Here is a 21,063-nt window from a genome sequence, read left to right on the forward strand (position 1 = left end):
GATGGATAGTGCAGGCCTCGTCACAGGCCTCGTGACAGCAAGGTCCGTCTCCTCACTGGCATTACAGCAACACTGTGTTTATTACGAATTTCGAATGCTGTGATGAACGTCAACCAAAAGGAGAGGAGATACTTCACACACCACCCCAACACCACAGACCTGTGGCCTGTACTACGAAGTGGGGTTATTGGCTTAACTTGTCGGATTTAAGGTACCATAGTTTAAATGGACTTCATATTCGTCCACTTTTTGCCCAGACTACCTTAAATCCGACAAGTTACCCTGATAAGCCAGTAACCCCGCTTCGTAGTGCAGGCCCCAGGAGTCAGATGACCAGATCAACCGGGGTAAGAGCCTGTCTGAAAATCCCCCAGGAACAGACAAGTGATTTGTCACTAGCAGCATCACCAGGTATGTCAGCCTGCTGAGACAGATGTTTAGAGGGACAGGAGAGCATCTCCGCGCTGGAGCAGGTGGTGTTACTGGACCCAGGGTTTGGGGCAGGGTGGAGTGCAGGCCTTCTGGACCAGCTCGTTAATGTGTCATGCGAAACACTGCAGAACTCAAACTGCATTCTGAGCACGGAACTGCAAGTCCGACCAGCGGAAATAAAGGCGGCCAAAAGCCACAGGGGCATTCTGTACCAAACACCCTAAATCAAGCCGCTGCTGCAAGACATCTCAAGGGAGGCGTTTTTATTTCCTAAGAAATGCTCATTAGACGTTTTTAGTCCTGACAGTCTTTCTCTGGAAGAAAATCAGGATATGAGGATTAAGTTTTGTTTTGAGTTATTTTTGAAAGCATTTGAGATGTGACTGATGCAGATGCGGGTCCTCAGTGAGGCCTCTCCGTCTCATAGGCAGCAGAGACAGAATGGAGTGGCAATCACACTCTTACAGATGCCTGGAATGTCAAGAATCAGGATGAATTGCAGGCAATGAAGCTTAAGTATGCGCAGAGTAATGGCCCACCCGTGTTTCGTCTTTATTCCGTCTTAATCTGTGATTCTCCCCTCTCTTTTCGGCTTTTCATCAGGCCATACTGGATAAAATTGTTTGGAGGGACAAAACTGCAACTCACAGTGTAACTGATAAGTGATGAGCCCATTATACAGACCCATTGTGGCATTATTATCTGAATTGTAACTCCTACCACTTCTGTAGCAGCACCTCTCAGCAAACTCTACATATAGTGTCTTGCTGAAAGCAGTGAATATATATAACATCAGTGCCCCAGCTACATGTCCACAGTGACTCTGCAGTGGCTCTGCAGGTAGCACTGTACAATTTTAATGCAGGTGTTATGGTTTTGAGCACTGCCTCAGCTTACCCTGGGAGTGTTCCGTGTGGGTTCTCCCTGCATCCGGAAACATACGGTTATGTGGATGCATTTATCCCCGGCAGGTTACACTTTTTACACTCTGCCCATTTCACGGGTGGATTTCAGGTGCACGCTTGTCGTAAACTCATGACATCATACTGATTACCTCCGCCGTGGTGACACAGTTTATATTCTCACAAACCAAAAGGAAAACTCTATAAAGCACACAGAAGTTCTCCTTTTATGGGAGTAAAAAAAATATGGATTTTTAAAATATCTTAAAGCGTATTTCTTGTCAATTTTGAGTCAAAAAGGCAACATCACATAATTAGCCCATTTTACGATATCTGACTGAAAGATATGATGCTTCCCAGAATGCTCCACTCTTAACGAAGTTAAAATGCTCCTAAAAAGAATATATGATTGCACTGCAGTTTGTTTCATTCGGCTTTATACTGTACATCTATATTATGTGTGTGTGTGTGTGTGTGTGTGTACTGTATTTAATAATACTGTGTAATGTATTATTTATTTTATTTGTTTGCTTTTATTTTGTCTTCATTCTCGTGTTGTCTTATATGACATGTAGTATTGTAAGGAGAGCATGCAAAGTTCCTTGTTCATTTATTTAGACAATAAAGATACCCGTTCTAAAAGGAAGGAAGTGTACTGGGCTCCAGTGGGAACCGCACTGCGAAGAGGGTCAACATTCGATCATCAACTGCTCCCTCTAATGGGCTGATGCAACATTCAGAAAGGAGAGAGCGAGAAAGACCACAGACTCCACCCCCAGCTGCACATCTTCACAAAGGGAGGCAAGCCTACCGTCCACTTTTCAGGCAGGTAGGAAGAACACCAGGACGAATAAACCTAGAAATCCAGGTGTGCTTTGGCCCGATCCTGACACAACCAGTGAACTTAGACGTGGACCTTTAAACACTGTATGAGATACAGGCACAAATTGCTGTGAACACCTGCAAGAAAAGTTGTTTAACCTGACATTAGTGCCGCAGAGCTCAGGGGAATGGGAAGAACTCACCCATTTCTGTGACAAATCAAGATTAAACGAGGAGGGCTTAAAAAAACAGAAAATGCCTGCAAACACGAAACAGAGACTGTTAACGGCACAAGCCAGCAGGCACCATGGGACGAGGGGGGGGCCCTCTGGGCCGCTTTTGTAGGAGGACAAAGCATCACAGCAGGAGTATGGAGCGCACTGGGACTCCACGCAGGCCGATTAATTCATTTCAGTACGGTGGAAGGCCCTGTGGATGGAGTCAGCCCTGCCTCAGGAGAACGTGATAATGAGTAAAAACGAGAGGTTAACGTGAAAGGCTCCACGGCCTCGGGAGTGGGAGTCGGGGGCATCGCCCGCTCAAATCGCCAAAAACACCACCATTCACTGTGTGACGCGTGCTTGTTTTTCTCAAGGTCACCTGATAGCAAATCCACTATCAGCTCCATAACTAGAAGAAGATAACAACCTTGCAGCTGCAACAGACCACAGCAATGTTATCATGCTGTTGTGGGGTGACACTGTAATTAGCGTTATCGCTAGCGATGCAGCGACTCACACAACAGAAAGCTATGCACGGTGTCTGAGTTGGCCGCCAAACGACACCCCCTTAATGCTTAGCTTTCATATCGTTAATCCGCGCTCTTCATGGTAATCCTCGAACCCACGGCCCTTCCAGTCTTGGTCGAGGCGCAGAGACGCGGAACGGTGCCAATGAGTCGTCGCAGCAATCATTTCGAACGCAGCCACGTACACTCAGACGTTATGTTTGAAGGAACTAAACATATTAACAAGTGACCGGATATCACACATCTAAATTACTGCAAGTGACGCAATAAACGTGATGGACATGAAATTAATTGACCACAGCTGTTAACAATTTTCATTCCATGAGGTTGCTTGCATGTACAGAGATATGTAACGAATCAAAGCAGCCTTGACTGGTATTAGGGATCTGTGCCACAATCTGTGCTGACGTGGAGGCCGACCACTGCAGAGCAGGAATGACACACCTGAGCCAGAACCTGACAGTGATGAACGAAGCGGCACCCTCGAGTCCTAGACGGCCACGCAGCACCGCGCCTGCGAGGCACACGACAGGAAACGACATGCTTTTCCTTTTACATTTTCTTTTTCGGTGTCATGGCAACAAAAGACAAATACGCTGAGATCACACTTAATTTACAAGTGGAGTGGCTGAGTCGATGCAAATAGCGAAGCCTGGTTCTGCATGACGCGCTCATGTCATGGCAATCAGCATTCAGGCACCCCAAGACGGCGCCAGAACAGCATAAAATTCCCTTTCATTCGTTCATTCACTACATTTCAGTCTCATCTGACTGTCTGCTTCTGTTCGGCCTCCGTCCACTATAGGCCTAAATAGCAGGTACTATGCAGACAAAACAGACAAAAGACCCAACTAGTCTGGTTAAAATGCCTAGTACTGCATCAGATTTTGTTTAAGCTCTTAATTTTAAAAGTATGTCTATGGGATGGTGTGGGGCTCAGTGAGTTGGAACATGTGCCAATGAGCAAGGGGTCACTAGGTCAAATCCCCCGGTCAGCTGACTGATGTCACCGTGGGGCGATTGAGCAAGGCCATTAACCCCAGAGTGCTGACCTTGCTACCTCAGTTGTACAGAAATTCAGATGAATGTGTCTGCTAAATAGATTAATGCATTGAATACGCAGTGCATTCCTAAGGTTATATAGCCATGTACATGCAGAAAGCAAACATGAATTTACTTTGCCGTAAAGTCATTACATGTGCTAATTGCTAATTGGTCTCTTGCAGTCGTTTGAGAAAATGTGAACAGCTGCTCTATTCAGCTGCTGAAGAAACCAAGACTGCATGCTGTTAGATCCTGGGTTATGGCAGGGAAGTGGCCTGTGCATTCTCTCCTGACATGTCCTCAAATCTCATTGAAAACCTGTGGGGGACAACAAACACAGGCACATGAATGGATCCCAAGACTTCAAGTCGGAGGATGCGCAAGGTGTGCTGTGCTGCAGAACTGGTCACCAAAGCTGCGAAGAGCTGAGCGTACCTGAAATGTGCGTATTCATGGAAAAGTGCAGCTTTCAGAAATAATTGGTTTCACAAACGGCATCCTCTCACAACTGACAGCATTATTATGTCATCTAATGACCGACTGCCGTTTCAACAACGCTCACTGTCCACAAGGCTTCAGTACCATTCAGAATCTAAAGGCCATGATGCTATTAATCTTGGCAGAAACTTGTTGTTTAATAGAGGGGTTGCATCAATATTTGAAATGTGATTTTATCTATTTATCGATGCTGTGGACACGCACCCACTAGCTCCAAAGAAGGGATTCAACTAATGCCAGAATAACACTTCACTGCCAGGACAGATGACTGCCCTGTCTGTCCTTCACCAGCGTGTGTCTGGACCCAAACAAATAAAAAGCAGCACTGAGATATCCTACAGCACTGGGGAGATTTCTGCCTGTTACGACTGCCTACTCCAAGTGCTCGTCATTTGGAACTGACAGGGACTTAAATGCTCCGAGACGCCCGTAAGATCAGAGCAGAGTGCTTTAGGAAAGGCTCAGTCACGGAGAGCGTGAGTGAGAGAGAGAGGAAGAAGAGAGGACTCCTGGAGAGGCACGGCCTTGTATATATGACAGCCAGCACCTCTGAGGATACACTGGTACAGCCCAGCCTGGGGCCAGTCCAGCATCAAACGGCCTAAGAGCAGAACTCCAGCACCAAGATAAAGTCTCAAAATTTCACATTGCCTTTGCTTTTCTGAAGACAGCAGGCCGTTGGTCAAACTGGACCTTAGACATGATTCATGACACTTTACAGCAATAAAATACTCCTCTTACTAAGCAGTTTATTCTGTGAAACACAGCTGTCTTTAAATCTTAAGAGGTCAGAGGAATTACTGTAGTGCCATCAACAATAACTTTGTTCAATACTTTTCTTAAGAATGATTAGTGAAAGTATGTGGGGATGTTAGTGTTTCTGTGGTCTAAACGGTCTCTGGTGCTTTTCCATGTACATGAAACATCTGATAAGATGCCAAAACACAACGTCGGTTTACAAATATTAACCTACACAAATAATGGTGAAACAGTGTTTGATCACACAATGCTGTGCATAAAAACAGGTGTAGCTATTGCACACTAGACACCGTCTTGACCTTTACTGATCACATGCCACTTAAATAATAGCTATTTGAAATATTGCAGTAAAGTTGTTATTTGATTTACATTTTGCACTACTCATTTAAAGTAGGCCAAAAGAAGATGTTTTTTTCCTGTGTATTTAAGCAGCATAGTCCTAGGCTTTGAAGATGGCTGGATGGATTAATTTGCAAGGTTTCAGTTGCAATGGCTGCTGGATTAAATTATGCGTGTGCAATATAAACACGCAGGAGTTACAATGAAATCTAATATGACCAGGATTTAGTGCAATTATTCACTTGAATAATACCAATTAGCAAGAGATATGTTTAACTTGGTTAACCACAAACATTGGTTAGGCTTCATAGTTAAACTGTTTGAACTGATGTTTATTGGATTAATAACAATACCGCATGCAACATTAGTAACATTAACAATACATTCCTGTATACTTATAATATGTTTGCTGTATCAGAGTAGGTCCTTTTCAGTGTTACATCCACAAACTCCTCAAAGTGTACCTAGCATTAGAGCAGGGTGTAACAGTACCCTGGGCAATGTTCCCCGCAACTGCCCATCCAGATGAGACATGGGGCAACTCATCTAGATCTGGATGATCATGAAAAGTTGCCCATTGTTGATCCAAGTTTTTGAAATAGAAATTTGTTGCCCAGTATCACCAAGAAAGTGTCCGATCAGCACCGGTCAGTGTCATATTCCTCTAAAAGGTGTCGTGCGCATCATCCTTAAGACTTCCAACAGACATAATGCCACTGATATCATAGTTCTGTGATATTATTCAGTTTCTGTGAGGCCAGAAAATAAAATGGATAGCTACTCCAACGGCGCATTCGAGCTTATGAATGAGTGTACGAATGAATCCCGAATTAATTCAAATTCAGACAGGGGCAAAGAAACGAAACAAAGGTGATTAATGAAGGTGAATGAACTGCTTACTACTGAGGTTTTGTGTACATTAAGCAGAGGGGGGAGCAGCTGCCGTCCCATCACTGCCCGCTGGTCAGTCTACCATCCCAACTGTCTCCATGCCAAATCCACCAGGACCGCCAGCGAAAAACATTACAGCTTCACCTGAGCATCCCTCCGCTGGCGGCCGGTCTGCACAAACCTGCCTCTGTCTGAAACCTTGGGGGATGCGGGAACACAAAAAAAAACATCCGGCTGTATCTTACCGCTCGGCACGACTGCTGCAGAGTGGAAAATAAAATCATCAGCGTGCCAAAGCACACGTGTGCTACACCAACCAACGAGGTGCTCACAAGAGGCATCAAGTCTGTTGTACGACACATATCCCTGTATTTCTCTGACTGTGATTGCCCACTTCATTGTTGTAATACATGGTAAATATCTCCCCCAAAGATTATTTTTCTTGTGTTGTCAGCTGCGTTCCGTCATAGACGTTTACTTCCTTTTTGTGCACGCAAGCACAGAAAAGTCAGGTCCTGCAGCTCGCAGCAGCGCTGTGTTAATAATTCACTCTTGTTTATTTTTTCCCTGCTTTTCAATGAACGGTGGACAGGCCTGACATCCATCCATCCATTTTCCAAACCGCTTATCCTACTGGGTTGGGGGGGGGGGGGTCCAGAGCCTATCCCGGAATCAATGGGCACGAGGCAGGGAAGAACCCAGGATGGGGGGCCAGCCCATCGCAGGGCACACTCACACACCATTCACTCACACATGCACACCTACACGCAATTTACCAAGTCCAATTAGCCTCAGCATGTTTTTGGACTATGGGGGGAAACCAGAGTACCCGGAGGAAACCCCACGACGACATGGGGAGAACATGCAAACTCCGCACACATGTGACCCAGGCGGAGACTCAAACCCAGGTCCCAGAGGTGTGAGGCAACAGTGCTAACCACTGCACCACCATGCCGCCCACAGGCCTGACAGGAAAAAAGTTAATTAAATTAAATTGAATTAAATTAAAGAACAGCTCCCACTGTTCTGTTTTTTTTACCCTTTGGTTCACAGCCTTCTTTGGGATAAATAAAACTGGCTAACTGTCTTCCACCATAGTAATCAATGGCCTCCTGTGCCTCATGTCAATACGCGATTTACGGAGGAGCCGCCGTACCGACCAGTTGTGTTGCAAGGCGAATAGATGAGCAAATCTGCTGAACTGGAAACCACATAGTAAAAAAGACCAGATGGAAAGCTGTTAGTGCAGCTTCGCAGCCACCAGCACCATTCATACGATAAGCTATCGATAAAGGCAAGCCAAAACAAAAGTGCACGTAAGTGAATATGTGATGCCTGTAAATTTATCTGCTATTATTATCTATTAAATGAATAAAGTAGTACTGCAGTACTCAGGCTACGCTATATTGATTTGTTTTTCTTCCTGCCAGCACCATTGACTCACAAGGAATGCAAAATGCAGCCTGCTAATTCATTAACTTTCCCATTAAAGGTCCTTGCAGATCCCTCACACAAGGCACAGGGAGAGTAAAGGTCAACCAGATTTGGTGTTTAAGACAGCCCCTAATATTCTGTCAAGACTTGCCATGGGTGGGACAGTGAAGAAAAGCATGTGATGCAGAAATGGGAGACATGAATAAGGATTTTATTTGAGGATGGGAATGGAGATGGGATTAATGAAAACAGTAGGAAGAAACCGGAACAGACAGTCATTTCAGAGTCAGCATGTGGGAAACCACAGAAGGGAATACAGAAAATGGAGCACTGGATTATTGGAAAGGGGGTGTGCGCGTGGGCACCACAATCTGCGTGTGTTTGGGGGCGGAGGTAGCTTTATAGGGAGTGGAGATAAGGGCTGGCTGAAGTGAAGATCTGCATTTGCATAATAAGCTGAAATATCATCACATCAGACGGCGTGGCCAGATTTCTTGCCTGACTCAGAATGCAGTGTTTGTGTGTTTACATCATAAACATAAAGCGCCCCTTAAGCTACCTTCTACCTCAGCAACTCGGAAGCCACTGCATCCATAAAATGAGCACAATTTGAACTCCCTTTGTATGCTTGTCGTAAGGCTGAGCAGGAATATGCGCAGCGGATAACACAGTGCAAAACAGGCAATTAGGTGCCCTGCACCTCCAGGCACAGGCCGCAGGCTCACAAGGACCCTGTACCCAGTGCAAGTGTAACGCTCAGTTAAGCTGCCTCTTAAGCTTAAAGCGCCATTCGCACAAATACGTCGCGAGCATGTTTCATACAAGAAAATCTAAGATTAGGACAACAGCAGCCTTTTTGTCAGACAGTTGTCATGGCAGCCTAACTATTAAACACAATAACGAAAATTAAAAAGAAAAAACAAAACTCCTGTCACTGACTGGCACATACTCAATTGCCAAGCAGGAACAGCCACAGAAAATGCTATTCCAGCTCTCCTTAAAAAAGAGAAAAACAATGACTTCATACAGAGCCTGTCATTTTATGACAGCCACTTAGGAGGCGTTTAAGCAAAGAAAGCCTTATTCAGATAACTGATGCATGCTCAATGGTGTGTATGTTAGTGTGTGGCGGCAGGCTGGCAGTGGTGGTCCTTAATGCTACTGCGAAGCCCCTGGAATAGGCCAGGCTAAACGTGACAGTGTGGTCCATATATCAACTCTAAAGGCTAGTAAGCAGGGGCACAGATCCAGATTCAGCTCAGTCTTTTGAGTAAGACTTTACTTGACAGGGCACAGGAATTTAGCGATAACAGTTACTACTGAAGTACAAACCATGAACAAATATAGTCGCTACTTGAGATAAAAAGATTACGCGTCATGATTCGTTAATGACGAACGAACACGAGATCAGCATTTCACTTGTGTTATCCATTACTTGTTCCTTCAGTAATTCACAAAGGTTTACCGAATTAACAGATATAGTAACAAATGTAGTAACTGCTTGAGATAAAACATGCATCACGATTCATTAATGATGAATTTACATGAGATCAGTATGTCAGTAAGACAGTTTGTGGTTAATTAATACGTAAGAAATAGCGTAATACTATATTATTCGTGCCCCATCAAGTACAGTGTTAGTGTCTTTTGCTGATTTTGTTTTTATTCCTGTTAGGTTCAACTGTGAAAAAGTGATGTAGTCATTGGCTCCCATGCAACAGCGTGCACACTGAACTTGGCAAGGCGCTGAAAGAACACAGCGCGCACAAGGACTCTGTAAATGCAACTATCTATATAAGAATCATGCATATTAACTCCTGATTTATGTCCTCCGAATTCTGCCAGAATGACGGTATAAATATTCATGTAGAATATCTCTGCACCTGTAATGAACAAGACAGGATGGTGCTGGAGAGGAGCGTAGACTGATTTGCTGACGCAGTACTACTGCAAAGGTAAGACGCTGCTGTGAGAGGTTAACCTGCAGTTGTCATCAGCATCAGGGAGCGGGAACGTCCTTGTGGGCCGCATGCAGTATGCAGGCCATACTCAGCACAAGGAAAGACTCGTTGGGCAACAGCAACATCTCCAACAGTAACTCAACAAGTCTGCAATTATAAATACTGCATGACGGCAATAGAGTTTCCAAGGAAGAGTAATAGTAATATCAACAATGACAATAAGATGTTGTGGTTTATTGTCTTACATTTCATTCGATGCAGCAGAAGCTGAATCTGTACACTCCTTCCATTTATGCAGCTGGACGTTTACTCAAGTGATGAACAGCATTTTGACTTTGCTGGCATACCTGACGCTGACGTAAATCAAGCAGCGCTGCCGAAGCGGACATGCCGAAGCACAGGAAGGCAGACGCATCCCAACCTGGACGGGTCTAACCTGTTCGCAAGCCGGCGGCAAACGCTAAAGGCTAGAGATGAGACTCCGCGCAAATACGCGCCCGCCTCCCCTGTCCTGAAAAAGGGGCAGAAACGTAACAGCATTTCACAGAGAATTCGTAAGATTAACTAGGATCCCACATCGAGAATCCACCTAAATCCAGTTTCCATTTAAGATGAGGCAGAGCTCCGCTGAGCTGGGAATCACACTTTAAATAACAGCGAATGCCAGTGATTAAAATGTGCTGGCCTTCCTTAAGGGTAATTAAGTCATGGATACTTTCAGTGTTGGAGCACAGGGACTCTGCTTGCAGCATAGAGTGAAGGCGTACAGGCTCCAGATTTCTCAGTCTTTTGTCTGTCAGTCACAGTCTCTGCATACATCCTGAGCAATGGGAAGCTCACCCACTCAGTAACACCTTGATGGCAAAACAACGCACTAATGCTTGTCAGATTGACCAATCAAGATATCACCGCTTTGTAGCGATCTAGTGCTACCGTACGGATATGCAGAAGATGGAAAAAAATAGTGAGGCAGCACAGCGGAAGAACAATCCGGATAAAACAGCTCATTTCAATAATAAGCATGAGGCACGTAAGTAAACAAATACTAAAGGGCGAGTGAGAATGAAAATGGAGACATTAAGTGCTCTAAGGAAGAAATAAGGAGAAAGTCATGATCATTTTGCTGACTCACAGCAAGACGACTGAATGGCGCGGCGGATAAAACTGAAGGGTCTGTAGATCTTCTGAAGGACAAACACTGCTCATCAACTGTTACTCTCATATTCCCCCGCAAAGAAAACGAGCTGGAGAAAGGAGCCGCGCCACATTCTGCTGTGATTTTCAAATGATGATAAACCTACATAACATCAGGGCAACAACTCACATGTTGCCAATCACAGAAACTCCAGCTTGTATGTTTTTTTTAACCTACTTTTAACTGCTTTCTATGCATATAATTTAATCTTTATAATTTGGTCTGGAAATTGCATTACAATTACAGTTTTGGCTAACAAACCTCAAAACTACATTATTTTCAGAAAACACTTTGACAAATCATACTCTTTCAACATTGTGTCATGTGATTATTATTATTATTATTATTATTATTATTATTATTAAGAAACTGTTACCCCAATCTGGGCTGTGTTTCCCAAAACCTCCATTTAGCAACTTACATACTGGGACCCATTCAGTTGCACGGTTCCAACTATGTAAGTTGCTAATGTAGTTAGCAACTATGCTTTTGGGAGACGCACCCTGGTTTATCAACCACTTAGCCTTGTCCGGATTATGGGTGAGCTGGAGCAAAACCCTCGCCACACAGGGTACAAAGCTGGGGTTCAGCCTGGATGGGATGCTAGTTTGGTTGATATACTATGAAGAAAGCAATTTCAATCATAATTAGAAGGAGCTGACTCAATTTGTATGTTGTATCATTACCCCCAATAAACCAAAGGCCCCACGATTCCTCTGCTCTCCCTGAGGTGATTTGTCAGGGAGAATCTGTGAGAACGGCTGCGATTGGGCCAGCTGGCAAACCACGCAACATAGCATCACCGCAGTGAGAAAGCAACATCGAGGGCCAAGCTTAGTCACTGACGTCGCCTCGTTCTGTATGACTGGCCTCATCTTCCTAATACAGGCACACGTTAGCGTCCTACCGCTGTTTCTGCTGCGCCATAGCAAGTAAACAGGTCACGCTGCAGTGCAACATTTCCACGCATCTCTTATTGTGCAAGGATAATAACATTTATACAAAACTAAAAGCTTTCCAAAGAATGAATCCATTGAAAACTTTAGCAGATCATGTACACATATAAAAGTATTTTTAAATACTTTCAAAATATGTATCCACTAAGAGAGTGTTTCCCACCCCGGTCCTCGGGGCCCCCAGAGAGTCTGCATTTTTGCTCCCTCCCAACGCCCTATCGTTCCTGCCCGGGGCTCCCCGAGGACCGGGGTGGGAAACACTGTACTAAGACACAGTTCTGAACAAATTGCCCCCGAGTGGCTGAAAGCTGTTTACTTTATTTCAAGTCCACTGAATAGCTTCGGTTTATTTGACCATTAGCAGGAAAAGCAACACAGGAGTTGCTTATTGCATGCGCAGTGCATTTAGGAATATTAACTGCATGATTTAGCCAGCTCCCATGCGAGCTGGAAATGAAAAGGGTCTCCATCTGAAGGAAATACACTTATGCTCAGTGTTGCCTTTCAGTTTTGTGATATGCTAATTCAGAAACAAAATACCATTGGCTGTTTATCCAGACCTTTGATGCTGTCTTTATTATGGCACTGCGACTGGTGTCCTCCTTCCTTCCCATCTCAGCATAGCTCCAGCTGACATAGTGTTGGTTAGCTTGTCACTGACGGGTTAACGAGAATAATACGTATATTTTGAAAATACATGACAACAGTAATGTGTCAAATCATCTAGAGGATCACAGAAAATCATATTTTCTCTTTTCACACTCAGCTTCTCGAGCTCATTTGCGTATGACTGTTTTTAAGGTAATATGACTATACAGCAATATTGGGCTGTGTAAGAACACCCCCCCCCCCACGTAATTCTTACATCCAGCTCTAAGATTACATCCATCTCCTGCTCTAAGATTTGTTAGCATTCACTAGTACCCTGCACATGCAATGCGAGCATGCAGCATGGCTCTCTCTATTCCTCCCGTGAAATCTGCACTCTGTGAGGAATGTACCATCTGTCCTGCTAAAACAGTTTCTCCTGAAATACTCTTCAGTTTTTTTCTACACATCACCAGTCGGCCCCAATGCCTCTAAAAACCTGCAGCTGTCATGAGACTAACTAGGTTCAGGAATAATGCAAACGAAGGAAACAACTTTGTGGCTGCAAGGACGTTTGGCTCTGCAGGTTACGGATCTGTGATCGTGACCGGAAGGTCGTCGGTTTAAATCCCACGGTCGGCACAGCGATGTCACCGTTGGACCCCTGCGCAAGGCCCTATACCCCAATTGCTCCAGGAACTGATGGACTCTGCATTCTCAAGTACCCGTCACTTAAGATAAAAGCATCCGTGAAATGTAACAGATAGAGGTCACTGTCACATGCATGCATACCAAGAACCACAAACCAATGACAAGCCAAGCCCCGCCCACACGCCTGACAAGACACGCAGAGAGCGAGCGAGCGAGTCCCAGCAGGTATCTCACTGTGGGAATGCTGAGGAGGGGAGGGGGGCGCAGCCCACAGGGGGGGTGTGTCTCCAGTGGGAGCGGCTAAAGCAGAGAGTGTGTGTGGGGGGGGCACAAATTCAGCACAGGCAGAGGAGATGGCAATATGAGGGCAAGGGTCCAGGCAAAGATATTGCACAAAGGTGACTGGAATCCTCCGGAACTCCCGCCCGTCTTTCATTTGCCTTGCAAATCATTAGGAGAGAGAATTCAGCAGCACTCTGCAATTCCAGCAGCAGATTCAGACACTCACAAGCACTGAGGCACACAGACACATACATGCATAAATACATTAGGGCCTCGCTGCTGGTACCTGTAGGAGTCCTGACTCAAACAGATGGGCCACCACAGCTTTCAAAGCACAGCAAGCAGCTTTGAAGTTAACACCGAAAAGGGGGATATGGGGAGAAGGGAGGAGAGTGCTATACATAATCTAAAGCCCCCCCCCCCCCAGCACAGCAACCTGCAGCGATGTGCCCCCGATCCACAGACAGGAAGTGCTAAGAAGCATGAGGTATCAGGAAAGCAGAAGCTGAATGCTGCAAACGGGGCCATCGGTCAGCCACCTAATCATTACACCACGGCATCTATACCACCAGCAGGAAAGGCCAAGTTACATTATTCAACAGTTAATGGGACTGAGATCGCCGCAATTTGTCCGCCATGCTGGACAGTACACTTCTTATTTTAACTGATAAGTACTACATAGCACTGTGTCCCACTCCGGTCCTCGGGGAACCTCAGACAGTCCACATTCTTACCTGGGAGCTGGGAGGAAGAAAAAACATGGACCGTCTGTGGGCCCCCATGGACTGGATTCGGAAACACTGCTATATCGAATTACTCATTATTTGAATGGTGTTCGTGATGAAGTTTATGATTCAAATACGTCACTACTAAACTGCTTTCAGTATCCTCATTTAAATGAAAAATCATGCGTAAAATGCATTTCATCATATGGCAGACGCAGTGGTGCACACTGGAGGATTGTCCCCTGTGCCTCGATGGATGGGCTCCGGTCTCCCACTGCTTCCTTGTACTGGATAAGCTATTGAAAGATGGATTGATGAATATATGAAATAACCTTTGTATCAAACACACTCGTGTTTCTTGTACTTAAAAAATCACTCTGTGGTCTATGCTTTAAGCATAACATTCCCATATCGCCAGGGAGTGTGAAAATTCAGGGAAAAGCACTGTTTCCCGCAGGTGGAAAGTTCTGGTTCAGAAAGTACAAATCCAGACCAAGATTTTGTTCCAACCAACCAGTTGTATACTTTGTGAATGTGACTCTTTATGCTCAACTGGTTGGTTGAAACAAAATCTTGGTCTGGATTTGTACTTCCTGGATCTGGACTTTCTACCTCTACTGTTGCTTCATACATGTGCGGTTCAGGGTCAGAATCCCAGCTCCACTCTAAACGATGAAGATTCGACATGTTATTCCAGTACCTCCCACAGTCTAAAGGCATGTTACTCCACAGGCTGCCCCCCCCCCCCCAACATGACCAGGTATGTGTCTTGCACAGGACTGGCGTTCCATCCTTGGTGAACCTCTGCCTAGTGCTCAGTACTACCAGGGTTTGGTCCCAGGATCAACCAAAACCCAGACCAGGAGAAGCCACTGGAAGATTCCTACAGTGCTGAATTTGAATATAATGAAATAGTTTTCCACACCTACTCTGTTGCTACGGTTTAGTGTGGTTATTAAGAAAAACAATAAGGTGCGTGCAAATGACTAATTCATAATATGAATGTGTCTTATGCTCTTTCATAAGCAGTTTCATTAGAGGCCTATTTGCCAGAAAGCTCGACAGAGAGCATTAGCAACGGTAACTATGGTGACACGGAACCTCCTCATTGACAATCTCTGATTTGGCAAGTATGACACACTAAGCTGCTGCATTAATACATCAGAGTAAGTGGATGGCAGTGTTTTATTACAGGGACAACTGGGCACATTCAGTGCAGGAACTGCAGAATGTTACATACCTGCTGCAAAAAGGGAGTGGCACAAACCACAGGAGTGGCGGAGCTCGGTAGCGAAAAGATGCAGGCTGCTCCTTCTCAGAAAAACAAACTGGCTGGCAAATGGGCTACATTTCCAGCGGCACAAATGAATACTGTACACACTGTAGTTTATGACAAAACGCAATAACCCTTAAAACTCTAGAAATTCTGTCGCATACAAATTATATAGCTTTATTTAGCAAATTATTTTCTCCCCATAGGAACGAGGAAAATACCAACCTAACTGGTTACCTCTAGGACCCAATACATAACTACGAACTTAGCATCTTTTGTTTACTATTGAACATTTCATAAACTGCAATGTTCAGAAATCCATTCCCTGTTTTGGTTTTCCTGTGCCAGGAAATCCAGGAGAAAGAAAAAGCATGATTATTTTTTCCTAAAAAAACCATCCATCATTGTTCCATTGTGTTTAAAATCATCATTTAATGCATTAGCTGAGTTATCGGCTTTAAATCGTGTGCACTAAATTAAAATTAAATTAATTTCATAAACGGGAATTGGCATTTTGCATTTATATATGTGGTAAAGTCATGTTCATTTTAAGATCAGGGATTAAAATATAGTGAAAACACAAAAATTACAAAATTCCCAGTATTTACTAGGATTTTGCACTTAAAATTCCAGTCTGTAACATTCTGTACTGAGTGTTCTACGAATTTACATATTTCAATCATATGTCAAATGCCATCAGATGATTTCTGCATTCTAATAATGTTCATTCCAGAAATTAAAGCAACAGCTGAAGTTGAAATAATAACTTAAAGTCGTATAGAGGCATTGTTTGTGCTGACTGTCGTATTTTAAAAACCATAGGAAGCATAGCACTTAAGGCTATTAATTTTTAACCAGTTTCCAATTCAAATCCCAGAACAGCGAAGTAAATGTAAGACAGGAATAGGAAGTGGACATGAAATGATACTTTGTAGAAGGATTATAGAATAATCAAATCAAATAGGAGCACTGTTACATCTGGAAAATCACATTACATTCTGACAAGGTCTTTCAGCTCCATTTGTGGTTTTCCAGTGAGCAGACGCATTGTGATGGAGAAAAAAAACTGTCACGTCATCTAAATATATTACACTGATTTCAATGTATCTTTTTTCCTGAGCTTTATTGCACAAATATAGTTACTCAATGCTCTATGAAATGTCTAGGTGACAGACTTCTTTCTGATATGAATCTCTATACCTCTCCAAACAGTCAGAAAGCACAAAGTACCTGTTACTGTCTTTCACTCTGCCGAGATTCACTCTCTTTTAATGCTAATGCAAACGTGCACTTGTATATCCCTACCTGCACGGATTGATGTGTATCATTGTGTAAAACACACTGATGTTTATGAGTCCATGTAAAGAGTAATTATACAATTTCTCTTCAGTGTGAGTGTTTCCTGTGCTTCTTTTGCTTTGCCAATTCTGAAACTGTGTCTACAGGTCAAAATCATGTAGCACAGAAGCAGGCCAAGTCAAAACAGCTCCCTGCTGTTTGTAGGCTGACTTACAGAGTGGCTACGGCCTGTCCGTGTTCCTGTGTGTATCAGGCCCAGGTGACCACTGACTCCAGAGCACAAAGAAAGCTGTCAAGGCTGAGGTGTGAGATCGAATTAACCTTAATAGTTAGCCCTGTTAGACCCCGACAGCACTGGCAGTTCGTGTGACACCCACCCACCCCCCCCCCCCCCCCCACACTGGCTGGCAGGCATTCTCCCCATACAGTCAGACACAGCTGGGATTTCACGGGACAGACAAGACCATCAACAGGCGTCTCTGACAAAGACTAGTTTCAAATGTGGATTCAATGCACTTTAATATAGTGTCCGCTACAGTCAGCGGTCATTTCATTAGGCACGCCCGCTCTTTAACGCAAACAGCCTCCACACAGCCAATCATGTGGCTGAAACTGAATACATACAGATTCACACACACACACACACAGGGTCAAGAGGCTCACTGTTTGGCTGGGCATGTGTAGCTGAGCACTGAAATGACCAAGATGCCAAATCTACAATGAAATCTGGAGTCTGAATGCTTTCAAGCCAGCAACACATAATTAATGTACATCTACAACTATGCTTCATCATTTTTAGTTTTATATGAACCCAGAGAAGCAACAGACTACCTTATTTGCAACTTCTTATTATTATCCAAGATACAGCTACAGATTATTAAATCTTCCACAGGTCGTTTGGTACTAATACAGTGTAGCCAGGGCATTACAGGCAGTTGCGTCAAATATCTGCAGAATTCAAACCTGTGAGTGTTGTTAGAAGTCTAGATTCCTAGAGACCACCAACCCAAAGGTCCTCCTTGCTGCTGAACACACAGACACCCGTTCACACTGCCTATCTGGGGACTGACCAGTCGGAGGACACTGGAAGCACTGGCCAGATGCACATCTCCACTGCCAGTACCAGTTCCAAAGTCACTTACCATCTTACACTTGGCACATTCATACATTTCATATTTCACAGAGATTAAGGCTGAATACATGGATTTTCAACAGAGATAAAATTATGAAAATATGGAGAAAATGAATGCTGATCTTGTTTCCTTTTGTTGAAAACGAAAAATGTGTAGTTTTTGGCTCAATTACATCATTTCACACTTTCAGCTGTTTCATGCCACCTAAGTGCAGTTCCACGCCACCTTTTATTAAAGGTATAAACATTTGTTTATCCGCAAATATTGTACTTCCTGACATTTTTTGCAATAGTGCTATGTATTTGCGTATTACGTAATTGCACATTATTATAACTATACCTCAGTTTTATTAGATTATTTCTACGATTTCACCGAAAACTTTCCTAAGCCCACCTGCGACTGTAGACACAGTAATCCAGAGGAAATCCAGCTACCACGTATTGGGAGACGTGAAGAAGGGGAAAAGAAACACATTTTCACTCCGTTTCATCATTGCAACTGTGTTTGCTGCCCCCCCCCCCCCCCCCCCCCCCCCCCCCATTAATTGAACTCCTGTTAAATTCCCATGACCGTGACATAATAGGCACGTGCCTCTGTCACTGTCCTTACGGCTCTTTTCCTCCTCGACCCCACCATCCCTCCGCAGGGACTGCCTCTCCCTCCTCAGCCTCAATAGGCGAGCTGCTCGGGTATGGGGGTAAGGGGGAGGCTGTCAGGGCGCAGGGTGCATCGCTATGCTTGGCTTGCTGTGGGACTCCATCGGCGATCGCATGACCACCGCCGTCAAAATCACAAACGCGGTTCTGCTGTTCGGATCAGAGTCGCAGGAAAACAGACTGTTCGCGGCTTCGCGTCACATTATAAATGCCACACTGCAGTTTCCCGTCCAATCGCTCATGCTTCGATGTCTCCGGTACAATCGCCTATTTATGTAATTATTACAGTGTCACCTAGATTTCTCAATTACTCAACATGGAAAGAACGCACGAAAGACATTTACCTTTAGGGGGTAATTTATCTAAATCCAGTCGTAAGAGACAGGATCATCTTCCGCAACACAACCCTGACATTGCGTTGGTATGACCAACATAAACGTAAGGGGCTACATAAGGACGGCAAGGGAAAGGAGAAAAATAAACTGACGCATAATCATAAAGGGGGCGTTCATAGTGGCATTAATAAAAACGAAGCATGCAACTACTAAAGTACCCCTTTTTCACTATACTATAAGGTAGGTTGGTGCAATATGTCAAAGGAATAAGCTTTGGATTACTATGATGGTATTTGAACAAGGAATAAACATTAACGGCACGCCTCGCAAAAAAATATTGCCCACATGCGGAGCTGAATACTGGCACCTACCTTGGCAGATAGGACTGTCAATCCCTCTCCCAGTTGTGGACCATTGAGGACACCGGGGCTCCCAGCGAGATATTCAATCCAGAGAGCGCCGCCGCCCCGTCGCTGCTTCTCCACGACAAGGAAGCGCTTGTGAGCGAACGGACGCGCTTCACAGGGAGAGAAGGAGAAAGAGAGAGGGAGGGTTGGAGGGAGGAGGGCCGGGCTTTGGGAGGAGGGAGAGAGGGCGAGAGCCATAGCGATCTCTGATGAGCGTCGGTGTATATCTAAGAAATATCGAAATAGCAGAACTTCGAAAAGTAATTTCTTAATGTGCAATTATTTTTAATACCCTGTCTCAGTCAAAATAATGAGCAAGCAACTGACCGTCCCGTTTTATAGCACTGTTGGCTGATAGAAGGATGGACGCTTGCTGATTAAAATACAGCACAGCTTGTTTAAGGTTAAGGTTAACCTACGAATCTTTGGTAAAATTCTGTTTATAACTATGGAAGGGTAAGTACAGTGTTTGTTCTACGGAAAAATGCCATTTGTGGCTGCGTCTTTTAAAATCAAATGAGAACAAATCATGTGCACTGCTTTTATAATTCTGGAAGACAGACAGACAGACAGAGAGACAGACAGTGAACCGGGTTCTGGATAAACTCTGACTTTAAGGAACTAATAAGCTCCGTGTTCGGTCTCACAGAACAACGTTTCCATTGCACTGGCACAGAACCCTGTTTTCTGCCTGAGCTAATGTGAGAAAGAGAGGTGATGCAGGAATGATTTATTGCTCGCTTAATAAATCTTCCCGTAAACACCTGTATGCAGATGTGTCTACCTTTTGGCATTACTTACTGCTGATTTACAGTAATAATGGTAGATGGTATGAAACTCAGCCCACAGTTATCACAGAATGTCTGTGAATATGCAAATAAGCATGCTTTACAACATTCATATCTGGATTTGTTTGATATCATTAATCTGTTCAACAGCACTGGTGAAACACTGATGCAGTGGCTGGTACTGCAGCCTTCAGGGCTTGGGTCTGAATCCAGCCCCTTATTTGTACGTGATGCTTATGTGTTTCCTTGTATTTTGTGGATTTCGTCCTGCAAGCTGTCAGGCAAAGTCAGGCAGATTGGTGCGTCTGTTTAGCTCATAGTGGGATGGCTGGCATCCTCTTCGGCCAGTCCCCGGCCTTGTTCCAGGGCTTCCTTTGATAATATCCAGGCCTTCCCCCTGGTTGGAAGATGGAAGATCCTAAATCTGTCATATATATTAACAGAAGTTTTTCAGTGCCTCCGTTTTACTGATATCGTTTGTGCTCATGCTTATGGGGTGAATGAGGCAGGTTGTAAGTGACGCAGTGCCATCCACTCTGCCCTTAGCATCAGGGCCTGCTCCTCACCAGGCACATAGCTAGGTATAGTAAACTTATAGCTTTGAACCTCCATACAAATCCCCCCCACTCGCCCCCCTTCATTCAACATTCATTTCCCGGTTGTGGGGCTGCTCTTTCAGGTTTTGTCTTGCCACATTCCCAGACGCAGAGGACTGGGATTGAGCAGAGCGAAGAGGGCTGTGTGACTGTTCCCTATGTAGGCTGCTAGCGTACACATTTTCAAGACGGCAGTTGTGTTGTTTTTCAGAGGCAGACTATTTGCATAACCAGTCGACACTGAATACATCTGCAAGTCCCACCCCAAAGTACTGAAGTACCAAAAAAGTACCCTAGCTGGTTTGGTACTTTGGGTACCGGAACTTTTAGTACTGGTACTAAACCAGGA

General features: G+C 44.4%; 1 protein-coding gene across 9 annotated transcripts in view; it reads right to left on the reverse strand.

Annotated features, from left to right (window-relative positions):
* LOC125747927 (band 4.1-like protein 1) overlaps positions 1 to 19,451 on the reverse strand; it is a 58,593-nt gene extending 39,142 nt beyond the window's left edge. For all 9 annotated transcript variants that reach the window (XM_049023565.1, XM_049023571.1, XM_049023568.1 and 6 more), the window contains exon 1: positions 19,295 to 19,451. The gene's annotated coding sequence lies outside the window, so the exon portion shown is untranslated. The remainder of the gene's footprint in view (positions 1 to 19,294) is intronic.
* Positions 19,452 to 21,063: the final 1,612 nt, after the last annotated feature.

This window comes from Brienomyrus brachyistius, chromosome 8 (assembly GCF_023856365.1).
Source record: "Brienomyrus brachyistius isolate T26 chromosome 8, BBRACH_0.4, whole genome shotgun sequence".
In the NCBI taxonomy this organism is placed as follows: Eukaryota; Metazoa; Chordata; class Actinopteri; order Osteoglossiformes; family Mormyridae; genus Brienomyrus; species Brienomyrus brachyistius.